General features: G+C 40.3%; 1 protein-coding gene and 1 long non-coding RNA gene across 8 annotated transcripts in view; one reads left to right on the top strand and one right to left on the bottom strand.

Annotated features, from left to right (window-relative positions):
• Positions 1 to 15,038, top strand: part of NSMCE2 (NSE2/MMS21 homolog, SMC5-SMC6 complex SUMO ligase) — a 238,870-nt gene that overhangs the window by 104,377 nt on the left and 119,455 nt on the right. The window lies entirely within an intron of this gene.
• Positions 7,238 to 14,605, bottom strand: LOC106509961. The gene is made up of 3 exons (XR_002343108.1): positions 14,488 to 14,605; positions 8,062 to 8,283; positions 7,238 to 7,799 (listed from the first exon to the last, which is right to left on the bottom strand). It is a non-coding gene; the product is annotated as an uncharacterized LOC106509961 (long non-coding RNA).

Genomic DNA, 15,038 nt, shown 5'->3' with positions numbered 1-15,038 from the left:
GTGTATTTTACTATTTTCATTTCATTTTGTTTCATTTTGTTTTTATTGTATTTAGGGCCCAACCCATGGCATATGGAGGCTCCCAGGCTAGGGGTCGAATCGGAGCTGCAGCTGCCAGCCTACACCACAGCCATAGCAATGCAGGATCCCAGCCGTGTCTACAACTGACACTACTGCAGCTTATGGCAACGCCAGATCCTTAACCCACTATCGGGGCCAGGGATCAAACCTGCGTTCTCATGGATGCTAGTCAGATTCGTTTCCGCTGAGCCATGACAGAAACTCCTATTTTACTATTTTCTATATCCTGTTTAAGTAGATTTACACAATACTTGTCTGTTTATGTCTGACCTATTTCACTTAGTACAATATCTTCAAGTTTTGTTTGTGTGTGTGTGTGTGTTTTGCCATTTCTTGGACCACTCCCTTGGCACATGAGGTTCCCAGGCTAGGGGTCGAATTGGAGCTGTAGCCACTGGCCTACGCCAGAGCCACAGCAACGTGGGATCCGAGTCACATCTGCAACCTAAAATCACAGCTCACGGCAATGCCAGGTCCTTTAACCCACTGAGCAAGGCCAGGGATCAAACCCATAACCTCATGGTTCCTAGTCGGATTCATTAACTACTGAGCCACGACGGGAATTCCTCAAGGTTTAATCTGTGTTGTAGCATGTATTAGATTTCATTCCTTTTTAATGCTGAACAATATTCCATTGCATTTATATACCCCATTTTGTTTATCCATTCATCTATCAATAAACGCTTGGGTTGTTTCCACTCTGGGGCCTCAGTGCTACTAATGAACATTGGTATGCAAATATCTGTTCACATCCCTGCTTTCAGTTCTTTATACCTAGAAGTAGAATTACTGGATCAAATGGGGCCTGTGGGTTTTCGACAAATGCATAATGTCATGTATCCACCATTATGATATTGTAAAGAATAGTTCCACTGCCCTAAAAATCTCATGCTTCAACTCTTCATTTCTCCCCGCCTTTGCCTAAATTTTAGTATGGTCTTTCTATGAAGATTTAATTAGGGTTTACACTCCCTTTAATCTGGAACTTCCAGGTAGAGATGAGTAGGATCCTGGATATTTGTAGAGTTAGTGATCAAGGGAGTCAAAAAGCAAGAAATTCTGATAAATTATTTTTTGTCCTTTAGGCTTTCAGATTCTGAAAGTTACCTCTACAGTAATCACAGAGGTAAGGAATACAGAGCTTAGAACCCATGGGTTTCAAAGAAGATGTTTGTGAGGATACAGTTTTATGTTTTATCTGCTTGTTGCAGAGATTTATTAAGCCTCTACTGTAGGTCAAGCCATGTGCTAGCTGCTTTCCAAGAGAACAAATGATGCCCTTCAGGCAAGTTAGAGACGATGTTAAGAGTTTCCATCTTTTGCACCATGGAGGAGCCCCTTCACAGTCGTTCCCCAACTGCGTTTCGAAAGATGTCTGTTAGGTAACTACACTTGTGCTAGGCTTTTTCAAGTTCATTGAAAATAGCTTTTGAGCCTCCATTATAACTTTCAGGCAGTCTGGGTGGCTTAGGCATTCTGATACGAGAACTAACTCGTCAGTTGTTTTTTTTTTTTTTTTTTTTTTTTTGACTCTAAGCAGCTGTCTTTGTGCCAGTCCTGTCATTACAGCTGGGCCGAGGTTCTTTGTATGGCTGTTTTCCAGACGAGCCTCGCTCAGATTACCATTTCTCTCTCCTCTCCAGTTGCTTGCTGACCTAGGCTTTTCCACTATACTCCCTTTGTGCCAGTGACCATTCGAATGTAAAAGAAAAAAACTGAACACGCGTAGTGGGCTAGCACTAGCCGCGAAGAGGAAAGGACTCCATCCTTCAGGCGGTGTGTGCACTAAAGCAGTGGTCTCCATGTGTCTTCGATGGTTCTGCTCAAGAGGAGCAGACACCTCCTGATATTTTGTTTATTCAGATTTATACATATTCTGCATAATGTCAGCATGTATGTTATTAGGAAGACCTAGTTTTTTTCCCCTCATTTTTTAGATAAAACTTTAAATAAAAATTCCAAAAGTTTGCATACTGAGGTTCATGCATCCTAATTTGAAAACCTGGGCTGGAATAATGGATAGCTTGGATTTTTTTTTTTTTTTAACTGAGCAGAATAGTTAATCACTGTATATGACTGTAGCATAGATTCTGTAGGTAATGCTGAGGATTCTGACAGCTGTAAACAGACCATTTAGGGAAAAGCCCTAGCATCCATCTCATAGTCACTGTGCTATTCAAGTGTAAGAATTCCATGTGCATTTGGAATAAAAATAGCATATTCTGAAAAACTGAAATTTTTTTTTTTTTAGATCAGTCGGTTATTAGCCATGCATCTCTCACCACCAATATATTTTTTTTCTAGTATAGTTGATTTACATTGTTGTGTTAGTTTCAGGTATATAGCAAAGTGATTGAGTTATATGTGTGTGTGTGTGTGTGTGTGTGTATACACATATAAATACATGTTTTCTAGATTCTTTTCCATTATAGGCTATTACAAGATACTGAATATAGTTCCCTGTGCTATACAGTAAGTCCTTGTTTGTTTTATATATAATAGTATGTATCTGTTAATCCCCAAATCCTGGTTTATCCCTCTCCCACCCCCTTTCCCCTTTGGTAGCCATAAGTTTGTTTTCTATGTCTGTGAGTCTGTTTCTGTTTTGTAAATAAGTTTATTTGTATCTTTTTTTAGAGTCTACATATAAGTGATATCATATGATATTCGGCTTTGACTTACTTTACTTAGTGTGATAATCTTTAGGTCCATCCATGTTGCTGCAAATAGCACTATTTCATTCTTTTTTGTGGCTGAACTGTATTCTCTTGTATATGTACACCCCACTTTTGTCATCCATTCATCTATAAATGGACACTTAGGTTGCTTCCATGTCTTGGCTTGTAAATTGTGCTGCTGTGAACATTGGGGTGCATGTATCTTTTCAAATTAGAACAGGCATTATTTTTTAAACACCTGTTGAGTGTTCACATTACCAGGCTAACTGTTCACTATACTTGATACTGTGCAATGATTCTATTTGGTATCTATAGCCCACATTTCCTGCTGTTTTTGCTAGATACTTTTTAAAGCACTTTACTTCCCTGTGGCCGCACTATCAGAGAAACATGGGTCGTTGTGACTCTTAACACAGAGCCACATAAAATCCGTGAACAACAGTCCACTAGAGTTTCACGGCACAAACTTTTAAATGAATCATTAATAGTATCCTCTCTATGTCGTTGCTCTTTGGGGTCTGGAGGGGCGGATAGACAGAAGGAGTTGAAAGAATAGCCTAAGATGCATTTCGTGTTTGCAGTGTTCCAAAGCCTGGATATAAATAATAGATGAGCATTTCTACTTAACTTATCTGGCTAGATTCCTGTGCCTAATGGCTGCATATATACCATAAACAGTGTGAAGAAGCAGCCATGGAAACACTTGTTTTCTTGTTGGGCTAAATTTACTCTGGGTTGAATATTAACACAGTGCCTGGCAGTACTTTAAAAGCAAAAATAGCTTAAGCGTGACTCACTCTGAGTCATTTACTGCTAGTGTGGCTATACTGCCTAGAGCTTGACATTGAACAAGTTGGCAGCCTGTATTGCTACATTTTTTCTAGGAACTCTGAACACATTTCATTCTTGTGAATTCGCTTGTGCAAGATATTAAATAGAGTAATATGTTTATTTTGTTTCAAAGTCAAATGAATTTGAGAATGGTGAAACTAAAGTATTTTTCTTGGGCTTTCTGGAAAAGCCAGATTCTCAGAATTCTGCTGTGGTTAAAAGACTTTATTTTATAAAGAATTAATAAAATGTCATGGAGCTTATGTTTTTAGATGCCTACATTTTTCTGATTGAAAACCTCAGATTGCCCTGAAAATCATCACAAAAAGCAAGCCTAGGTCGTACCACCATGTAGATTCATTAATTTTCTGACATTACCTGAGTTAGATGGATTGTGTCATTCAGGACACTCTTTCTTTTACTTTTCCTTACTTCTTCTTTAAAAAAAAAAAAAAAAAAAAAAAAAACCAACAAAAAACCACGATGAGGCATGCAGTGAAGCCTGCCTTATAGTTTAGTCGGGTATGTGACTGTAAACTTCTCTCTTGGTATTAAAGGTTATATAATGGGAAGTTCATTGGTTTTTGAAAGGCGGACCAAACCCACCCACGGGATTTCTATTGGCCCTTTAAATGTATTGCGTGCCTTTCCCTGGGCAACCCGCGTGGTTGAGGAAGGAGGGAGTTGCTGGTTGGCTGACTGCGGGAAAGCCTCTGAAGGTTCAGTTGCTCTCATGTGGGCTCGGGTCAGGAACGGCTGGGAATCTAAAACGATATCGATGAAGATGGTTTTCCCTTGATGTTGCAATCTTTACCATGTTTTTGTGTTTAGTTTCTGGAGTTGCCTAACAGTATAATTTCAATCAAGGCTTAGTTTCAGCTCTTTTATTATAAACTGTGGGGAACAGGATTTTTTTTTTTTTCTCCTCCTTAAAGGCGCTATCATTTTGCCTCAGGAGTTCTATGATTTGTATAGAAAGACAGCCTGAAACCAAAATGAGCCTAAGCTAATGCTAGATGTTGTTTTGAAATTGTTTTACCATAAAATTCTTGCATTAGGAGATGTAACTCAGGCAGAGAATTTCAACATAGTTGCATAAATTGTGTTTCATATTACAACTTGTTCTCTACTTGACTTCATTGAAATTAATAAAAGGACTCTTTCAGAAGGATCTGGTGAGTTAGCATCATTGTTTAAAAAAAAAAAAAAAGGAAAGAACTTACTCATAATGTATCCTGTGTTGCTAAGTTTTCAAAGCTAGCTATCTCAGCCACACCCAGAAAGCCCTTTCAGAGGACTGAAATCCACTTACTCATTTATGCTGGCTTAGAATTTTCTTCCCAGTAAAGGAAAAAAAGTAAAAGAGCTGAGATCGAGCTGAAATTTCCCTGAGATATATGATGATTTCATGAAAAACTAACATTTGGAAATTGAGTGGCTGCCAAGTCTTGAATGTAATACATAGTTCCTTATTCTGTGGTTAAAGAGATCCTTTAAAGCAGGGCTTTCCGACTGGGGCTTTGTGGGTGCTAAAAATATCCCCAAGGTGCTTATTGTACCCGGAAGGGGTGCCATCACCCTGCCCTCCATCTAGAGGAGGGAATGCCAGTCCCGCTGTAGCCTTCCCTTGCATGCTGGTCATGTGGTCCCTTTGCTGCTCATTTTGGTGGCATATAAATGAGTTATTTGTATGGCTTCAAAATTAACTCCACAGAGTTGAGTTAACCAGCCCTTTTTGGGTTGTCAACTTTGGTGGCTTAGTCTAAATGAAGCTCAGCCTAGCCCAGTAGTCACTCTGTTATTATCAGTTACCTAGATTTGTTTTGTACACAGAATTACATTTGTTAAAACAACATAAAGACTTCACGCAGGGTCTGGCATAAAGTAGGCACTTAATAAAAGCTCGTCAAATCTGAATTTACTTATATGGCAAATATTACAACCTTATTTGATCCACAAAGCTTTCTTCCTTTCATTCATTCCCATCCTCAGACATTTATGAGCTCTTCTCATATGCCAGAAACTGAGGTATTTGAGACAAAAAAATTAGCAAACCTTCAAGAAGTACATTCTTAACTCGGAAAGGCTGATGTGCAAGTTATTAAATACATTAGTCATATGCTTTTTTTAAAGGCTAGGTACAAGGCTGTCATTACATCACAGTAGTAACATTGTTTGTTAACCACTGACAGTCATGGACCTTCTTTGATGACTTCCTGTGTAGCCTGTTCTGTTCCAGTTGCTGTGAGCTGGCTGGTGGTATTCATCCCCATTTTACAGAGGAGGCTGTTGAGGCTCAGAGAGGTCGAGCAGTTTGCCCAATTTGAATCTTTTTGATTCAAACCCAGAAAATTTGACTGCAGAGTCCATGCCCTTCACCACTACGTAAACTGCCTCTCGTTAACGGGCTTGGCTGAGGGAAAAGAAAGAACCCTTAGAAGTAGAAGAAAACGGGAGGTCAGTGCCCAGTGAAGATATGATCTCTTTTGTGAGACCGAGTTGTTGTTGTTGTTGTTGTTGTTTTAAATGAGTGATTGTGTTGGAGTACCCGTGCTAAAATCTATTGCTAAAGCGAAGCGGCTTCGTAAGCAGGTTACGTCTGAAAGTGATTGACCACATACCCAGCATATTTTTCTTAGGCCATAGCGCTAATCCCTAAAATGAGCTGAGTCTGAGAACCTAATGTTCCTTCCCATTACCTCAGAGGCTAAAATCAGCTCTCAAAGCAGCGCTGGGTTCTGCCGTTCAGAGAGGCACGGGGGGCCAGTGCCTGGAAACAACTCTGCCAACAGGAAAGCTTTTCCTTCAGGGGAAGGCAGTGCTGCTTCTCATCCCGTGGCTCTTTTAAGCTCTCTGACACCCTCTTTCTGTCCTTTCAACTCCATTCACCTCAAACCCAGCAATTCTGTTTTATAGCCAACACTATGAAATGGTTATTCAGAGCCCTGCAGCTCTTGTTTCTTCTTGGCCTCTTCCAAGTTCCCGAGAGCTGCAAGGAAAGTAAAAAGCATCAGCTCACCCTGTTCCCACATCCTGTAGCTTGCAGGCATCCCCCTTCTAATAAATAAGCAGGCTCTGAAGGTACAGCGAGAGAAGCAGCTTCTCCAGGGAGGTCCCCAATAGTTCATTGTTTCATATTGCGCTTTAGGATACATGTGTTTGGATTTAGTAAGGTACTCCTCTTTTTTTATTTCTTGGTACATTTTACAAGGAGGTGGTCCCTTAACATGGGAGCAAATGATGCTCATTTGCTGAACAAAGTTGTTTGCAAGGCTTTTTGAGTTTGCACTTCAGGCAGCACAGCCTTTGGCAGTTGTAGGCAAATTATCATACTGTTTGGTGAGGAATAAAAATAACACACTTTAGCTGGAGAGCGAATGCATTTCCCAGTACAATATTGGCATTTTCTTATTCTTCAAGTAATCCACAAGATGATTTTTTAATAACTTGTTACATTTCCATCAACGTATATCCTTCAGTCTCTGAAATTGCCCCCACTTAGCACCCACATAGGTAATACTGGCTTCTTGATACTTTTGATTCAGTGCAACCTTTATATTTATTTGTGAAAAAAGAATACATAACATTTGCTCGAAAGAAAACCAGAATCAAGCATGTGGTCCTGACCTTCTCCTTGGCACATTAAATTGACATATTGGAAGTCAGGATGATTATTTGAGAAATAAATACACTCCTACCCTGAGGGCATTATGATTTTTGACTAAATATTCTTGTGGCCTAGTCTTTGTGTGGGTTTTCTTCCAAACATGTCCGATCCTGACATTTTGAAATAACATTTTATATATTTGCCAGGAAAGGAAGGTGACCATACAGTTATCAGATGGTAAATTCTAGTCATGGGACATTTGCGTGGGTCGTTTGTAATTGAAGACAGAGCATCCTTTGTAATTGAAGATAGTGCAAATAAGGACATGGGGAGGCCAGGAACAGAAAGTAGAGAGGTGAACAGCTGCTCTGTGTGCTGGTGCCCCCTCATACCTGCAGCCAGGATCAGTTCCAGCTCTCATCCTCGATGCTCGGGGACCTCAAGGGGTTGGGAAGCCAGTTTGGACGTTGCAGGCCACTCTGGTGTTTTTCCAGGTTTTCACTCCCAGACTCCTGGAGAAAGGAATGCCACTTGTCTGAGAGGGAGTGGGACTGACTCTTCAGAATGAGTGTGCTTTTGGAAACAAAGAGGTTGAGAAGGGGCTGGGAAAGAGGGAGAAACAGAAGGATAATTATGGATTGGGGAGAAACTTTCGGGAGGAAGACAGTGGAGAGGACGAGACAACTTTCTCTCTCCGCCCCCCCCCCCCCGCCCCATTTGACAGTCTGGCGATTTCCGCTTTCTCCCTTAGCTTCCTCTTTCCCCTGCCCCCTCGATGGCACTGCCCTCCAAAACCTTGTTCTCTCCTCCCTCTCACGCATCAGTTTGTGTCCTTCCAACCCCTGTCTCCACCCACTCACTCACTTTCATCAGCTTCCTTCTAGTGATCCTATCCCACTTTGTAGAGGGGTCCATGGGGAGTGCCACCATCACAGCCATGGCTGGTGCAGTCGCAGTGCCTGTGGTCACTAAGGATCGACTTTCGAATCAGCAAGCTTAACCGACCCTTCAGGTGCCCTTCAAATCAGAATGAGCCCCTGCTCGCATCCTTGTCCATCTTCCAGTCGGGTTGGACAGTCTCCAGATCTGTGAGACACGGAATAGAAAAGGGCATCCCCTGTCCTAGACATTGGGATAGAGGTCTTGTTAATTATGAGATTAATGATGAGGTTAACGATGATGTTGATACTGGGGCTGCAGATAATAGTGAGGAAGTGTGGGGATTTTCCCTGATCTGTGGAAAGAGTGACTGCAGCTCAGAGAGCAAGTTGCACAGCTGACAAGTGGCTGAGCTGGAATGCCAGCTGACACCTTCCTCCTCCAGAGCTGGTGCTTTGCTACCTACCGAATAGTCAAATGTTTACTTACTCTGCTTTCTGGTTAAAATGAAGGAAAACTTTTATTAATATCTTATTTTATATGTGCGTGTGTGTGTGTGTATATATATATATATATTTTTTTTTTTTTTTAAATTTATGACTGCACCTGTGGTATATGGAAGTTCCCTGGGCAGGGATCGAATCTGAGCCACAACTGAGCCTACACCACAGCTGTGACAATACCTGGATCCTTTAACCCACTGTGCAGGGCTGGGGATCAAACCTGCACCTCTGCAGCAGCCTAACCCACTGCAGTTGGATACTTAACCTACCCTGCCACGGTGGGAACTCCCATTTGATATTTTTAATAAGGGAACCGAATTGGTCACTAAGTCACAATGCAGGGCTCCATTTTCTATTAGTATCTTTTTCTAAACTACCACATTAACTCTTGGTGTTTAATGATGTCTACACAAATGTGTTGTGATTAAATATTAAAATATCAGGAAGTCTTTTACTGGGCTAATAAGGCTTTTTAGCATTTGCAAATCTGGTTAGGCTTTAATTAGAATTCATTGATAGTCTTTTTTTAAATTTCTAACTATATAAATGTGTGTGTTGTAGAACATTTAGATAATATAAAAGACAGAAAATAAAAATCACCTGTAGCCCTACCACTCAGAAATAACCACATATTAATGTTTATTTTATTTCTGTTGCCTTTTTTCTTATATACTTGCAAGATTGGGATCAGTTTTGTGTCCTAATTATTTCATTCAGTATAGTGTGAGCTCATTAAGCATTTGAAAGCGTGGTTTTAAATAGATGGTATGTATGTATTACGATTTTCCTCTTTGAATCATCACCCTCAATTCATATTCACTCACTAGTAGTCTGTCATGGATGACAATTGATATCATCTGTTTAATAGTTTAAAAACAATATCTTGTTCTTTTCACTGAGTCTGAAATATCAAAATTTACCATTGTTAGGTCATTTTGTTGTTACTTTTAATTTATGCATTGGAGAGAGAAACAGTATATTTTTCAGGTATAAGTTTTGTTTTGCTGTGTTTACTTAGTCGATCAGCAGACCTGTATTAAATCCTTTCCAGTACAAGGTATTAATTGCTGAGGCTAAGAAGAAGAAAAGCATGCTTTCTGCCTTCAAGAAGCTTATAATTCATGCAGGTAACATAGGTAAACATGATTTTATATTTAATACAAATATAATAGTAATATTACAACACAAAGAAAGAAATACCAAAGAAAAGCTGTAAGCAGCGTGCAGGAAGAACAGAAAGGAAAAGTGATGATCAGAGAAATCAAGGGAAGCCTTCCTGGAAGAGCTGACATTTGAGCTGGGCCTTGAGGCCTGGGTAGAATTTCAGCGGAGAAGGCAGGAAAGGACATACAAGAGGCTGAGCGTATAGTGTAATCAGAGTCACAGGGGCCTGAGAGTGCCTGTCGTGTTTGAGGAAAACCTGTGTTCCTCCCCCTGGATTGGTGCGTAATGTCATGGGGTGGGGGTGGGGAGTCAGGGGAGCGAGGCAGAGGGCAGTAGTAGCAGTGACCCTAGAGCACGAAGGGATCAAACCATTGATCACCTATTAGTGTGTGCCTGGCTCTGGGCTCGGCTCCTCCTCATGCATAGATAATCTCATTTGATTTACATAACAGTTGTGAGCTATTAATACCACCACTTGAAGATGGAAATACAAACTCAGGAAGCCTAAGTGATTTTCCCCAAAGTCATAAATAAAGCTCACAAGAGGCAGGACCAAAACTCAAACCTAGGCCTGAAGGTCATGCTTTTGTTTCCACTGCATTCCTAGGTTGAGCTAAAACTATAGAAAACCATGAAAAAAACCCTCATTTTGGTGTTTGGATTATTGTAGGCAGTGGTTTTTGTTTGCTTACTTGTTTGTTTGTTTGCTTTTTTTGGATGAGCAATATTATCTGAATAGTGAAGATACTTCTAGTGGCAGAGTGAAAAATGAGTTGGAAAAAGATAATACAAGAAGTAAGACAAAATGGAAAACTCCTGCAGAAACCCAAGCAAGACGTGGAGCATCTGAGCTACTGCAGAGGCAGTGGAAATGGAAGGAAAAGTGGAAGAGACTTTGAGAGAGAATTGAAGTCCTTTGTGGACTGATGGTGTAAAGGCAGTGAGGAAGCCTGGATTAGATTAGTCATCTCAACTTTTTTCAAAATCACATACCCTTAGTAGTTAAATACTTTTGAGCCTGTATCTAGTACAGAAGTTTTAATATTTTATGGCTTTCTCTGGTGCATTTTTTTTTCTGTGCATACCCATTTTAGAGATCACTGGAGTTAATTAAGAAGAATGGGTGTTCCGGGAGGTTGGCAGGAGGAGGGAGTAGAAGTGAATTAGCATTTAGTTTGGGACATAATGGGTTGAGATGCCTAAAGTAGAGCAGTCATCTGAAGATGCTTCATACAAAGTTGGAAATGAGTCATAAAGATTATAGAAGGAGGAGTTCTCATCGTGGCTCAGTGGTTAACGAATCCGACTAAGAACGATGAGGTTTCAGGTTTGATCCCTGGCCTTGCTCAGTGGGTTAAGGACCCAGCGTTGCCGTGAGCTGTGGTGTAGGTCGCAGACTCGGCTCGGATCCCACATTGCTGTGGCTCTGGCATAGGCTTGACAGCTATAGCTCTAATTAGACCCCTAGCCTGGGGACCTCCATATGCTGCAGGTGAAGACCTAGAAATGGCAAAAAGACAAAAAAAAAAAAAAAAAAAAAGATTGTAGAAGGAAAACAATGCCAAGCTTATGCTCTGGTGGTTGATTGTTTTAGTGTTTTATCATTTGATTCTAACTAAATATTTGCAGAGTTTTGAAAATGTTTTCCTTGGTGATCTAAATTAAAGAGTCATGGAGTTCCCGTCGTGGCGCAGTGGTTAACGAATCCGACTAGGAACCATGAGGTTGCGGGTTCCGTCCCTGCCCTTGCTCAGTGGGTTAACGATCCGGCGTTGCCGTGAGCTGTGGTGTAGGTTGCAGACGCGGCTCGGATCCCGCGTTGCTGTGGCTCTGTCGTAGGCTGGTGGCTACAGCTCCGATTCAACCCCTAGCCTGGGAACCTCCATATGCCGCGGAAGCGGCCCAAGAAATAGCAACAACAACAACAACAAAAAAGACAAAACAAAAAAAAAAAAAAAAAAAAAAAACAAAAAACAAATAAAGAGTCAGTATTCTTAAAATAAATCTTTTGTGTAATCTAAAACATGAAGGTCTTTTAGAATGTAGTTCATTCACCTGTTTAGACTTCTTAGAATATTCAAAGGTAGCAACCCTAAACGTGTCTTCCAAACACAGGGGTTCATCCAAAGCTTAGAATGTCTTTACAAATGGCCTATGCTTTTCAGTAACTTTCTCAAAACTATAATTTTCATTTCCTTCTGGCCAACCCTCTGTTACTGAGTTAATAACTGATAAAACCTAACCTAGAACACTTTCAGCTTACTAAGACCCTACAGTTTTATGATTAAAGGCACAAATGTCCATTGATCTTTTTGGTTTTGATTCAGTTTGGTTTGATTTCCATTAAGAATACGTCAGCCAACAAAATCTGTTGTCATTGATATTCAAACCATGTTTCCCTTTGGGGAAGTAGGGATGAGAAACAGCTGTAATTCCTCTATATCTCACGAAGTCCAATTAACTTTCTTCTGTCTGTTTTCCGTTAGTGTCAATATCAGTATCCTTGCTGAATATTTATTGCATGCCCAATGAATAGTAGCAATATTGTTGTGAGCCACACGGGAAGTCCTGAATAGTAGCAATACTGTAAGCTGATCACAGCTGATGTGGAAAAGTACCTTTCTGCTTTATTGCTTCATGGGTAAAAGGCACAAAGAACTTACCAGACAAGGTCCAGTTTACAAAATGAGTCTTTGGTGCATTTGGGCAAAATAGATTCTCAGAACAGGTACCTAAAAATGGAAATCTTCCTATTGGAGGAAATGACAACGGCAAATCAAGTCCATGGGTCTCCCAGATCTTGCCCCTGTCCCTCTTAGACAGCAGGGGGCAGCGGCATGAGATTTTAGTGCCCCAGGAGCCACGGGCCTTCTGGCTCTTCCTTCACTGAGCTCTGTATACAGCAGCTACAGCTGCCTGGAGGGACAGCACATTTTTGAGACTGTGATAGAGAAGATTAAGGCCTTGAACAAAATCAAGGTATATATTTGCGGTTGATAAAAATTACAGTATCCTAGATACAAACTATTGCATTTGGAGTGGTTAAGCAATGAGATCCTGCTGTATAGCAGTGGGAACTATATCTAGTCACTTGTGATGGAACGTGATGGAGGATAATGTGAGAAAAAGAATGTATATGTGTGTGTGTGTGACTGGGTCACTTTACTGTACAGTAGAAAGTTGACAGAACACTGTAAACCAACTATAATGGAAAAAATTAAAATCATTTAAAAAATGATGGTATCCAAGTTTACATCTAACGTGTATCATCCTGGTCTCTTGTTTTTCAGCCTTTCTTCCAGAGAATTTTTGAGAAAACAAATATTTAGGATTGTTAGTCGCAGAGTAAACCTTAAAGTCTCAGGATGTTTATAGTTGTTGTACAGGTAGTAGCAGGATGATCCAGTGGGCAGGAAGTGCTGTGCCACTTAATGAAGAGTTAGTAAATATGAATGAATGAATGATTGCTGACATCCCTTCAAGAAAACAACTTGTTTCCGTAGCATTTCAGTGAGTGCACAGTCTGCTGCTGCTTTGTGTTTGGCCAGTGTAAAGTAGCACAATTATTGCAAGAGCAGAGTGATTAAAGCCTCTTAAGACTTTGTTCTGGTTCTGCCATTTTAATATTGATAACTACTCAGAGACCAACCTCTTAAAGGCCTTTCTCGTTCCCTGGAAGAGTTTTTGTTTCCTTTTGTGTTGCCAGAGAACTCGGATCATACTCATCTGAGCACTTTTGCACACTGTGGTTACACCCGTAGTGAATAATGCGGTGTTGTAAGCAGCAACCCAGTTGTACAAAGGTTGTGACCAGCATTTTATTAAAAACAAGAAAAGATACTGAATAGGGTATATCAGAAAATACCACAATGTGACTCACACATCGAAGGATATTGTTTCATGAAACGTTTGTTTCACTTAAACATGTTTGCATATACTGGGTTGTCATGTAAAATGCATTTCTTACTGTAGGTCATGGTTAAAAAATTTTTGAGAAACACTTCATTATAGTATGATTCACCTCGTCATGTAATTGTTTTGTAAATCTGTCTCTTCTGCTAAACTATGCATCTCTTGTAAAAAGGGAATCCCATTTTCTTTGTCTCTTAATTCCTAATACCTAGGCCAGATTTGCCTGACACATACTAGTAAAATGTTTGTGAAGTGAATGAATGAAAGACATGAAACCCACTTAACTTCTCTGAGCCTCGTATTTTTCATAAATTAAAATGTTATTTGCCAGATTTCACAGAGTTATTGTGAAGAGTAGTTGAGATAATAAGAGTTGTGAAAGTGCTCCATTTATGTGAGTATGATGGGCAGAATAAGGATTACGGTCTGGCATAAATTTTGTTATTGTTATTGGGCGAATGAGCCTAAGGAACTCTTGAAATCTTAAATCTGTTCTGAAGATGACATTTACCGCAGGACTGTTAATAGTACTATATTATCCCTTTTCAGGTAGGTGTCGAGTTAGGACCCAATCTTGAACAATAATTAGGTATGTGCCTTTTCCTTTCTTTAACTTTTAATTATGGAACATTTCCACATACAGAGTAGGCACAGTAGAAGATGCCCTTGTGTGGACTCAGCTCCACCTTCAACAACCAGCTCATAGCTACCTGTGTTGCATCTCCATCATCTTCTGCCTCCCCCTTCCCACGTTACTGCGAAGCAAAGATGCCTTTCTTTTCCACTCTCCCACTTTTTCTCTCTTCCCCCACCCCCTCCCTCTTCTGTTTACCTTTTCAAGTAGGTAGAAATAGTCTTCACATTCCTTTAGACTAGAATCATTAGCACCAAGCAGCGGAGGTTGGGCGTTTAGACTAAAGTACTGCGGTACTGTGTGCGAATGAGCTGTTCTCTGACAGGAACTAGCAGGTAAACAAGATATTTTATTTCCCAAGATTTTCATATGATGGTGACCAGCTCCATTGCAAAACAATGATCACATTCCAGAGTCGTAAGTAGTTCTGGAGGCTTAGTTACACAATCGCCAACTCTGTCATCTTCTGCAGAAATGTGACCTTACAGAAAAGTAAAGAGTCTGAAGCATGACAGATTACTTTGTAAACTTTTTGAATTTTTGTGTTCTATCATGTAATAATCCTCAAGCTTTTGACCTCTCGCTAGGCAACAAAAGCTTCTAGTGTACTGTAAAGCTGTAAGAAACTCGGCTTTAAGACTATGGCCCAGGGTTGTAACGTGACACTCAGAAGTCGGAATCCACTCGGAAGAAAAGAATGTTAAAAGCATCACTTACATTATTAATTTATATTGATCTTTTTTTGGTTT

This window comes from Sus scrofa, chromosome 4, assembly GCF_000003025.6.
Source record: "Sus scrofa isolate TJ Tabasco breed Duroc chromosome 4, Sscrofa11.1, whole genome shotgun sequence".
In the NCBI taxonomy this organism is placed as follows: domain Eukaryota; kingdom Metazoa; phylum Chordata; class Mammalia; order Artiodactyla; family Suidae; genus Sus; species Sus scrofa.
Note: the sequence above shows the minus strand (reverse complement) of the source record. Positions and strands in the feature narration are given on the sequence as shown.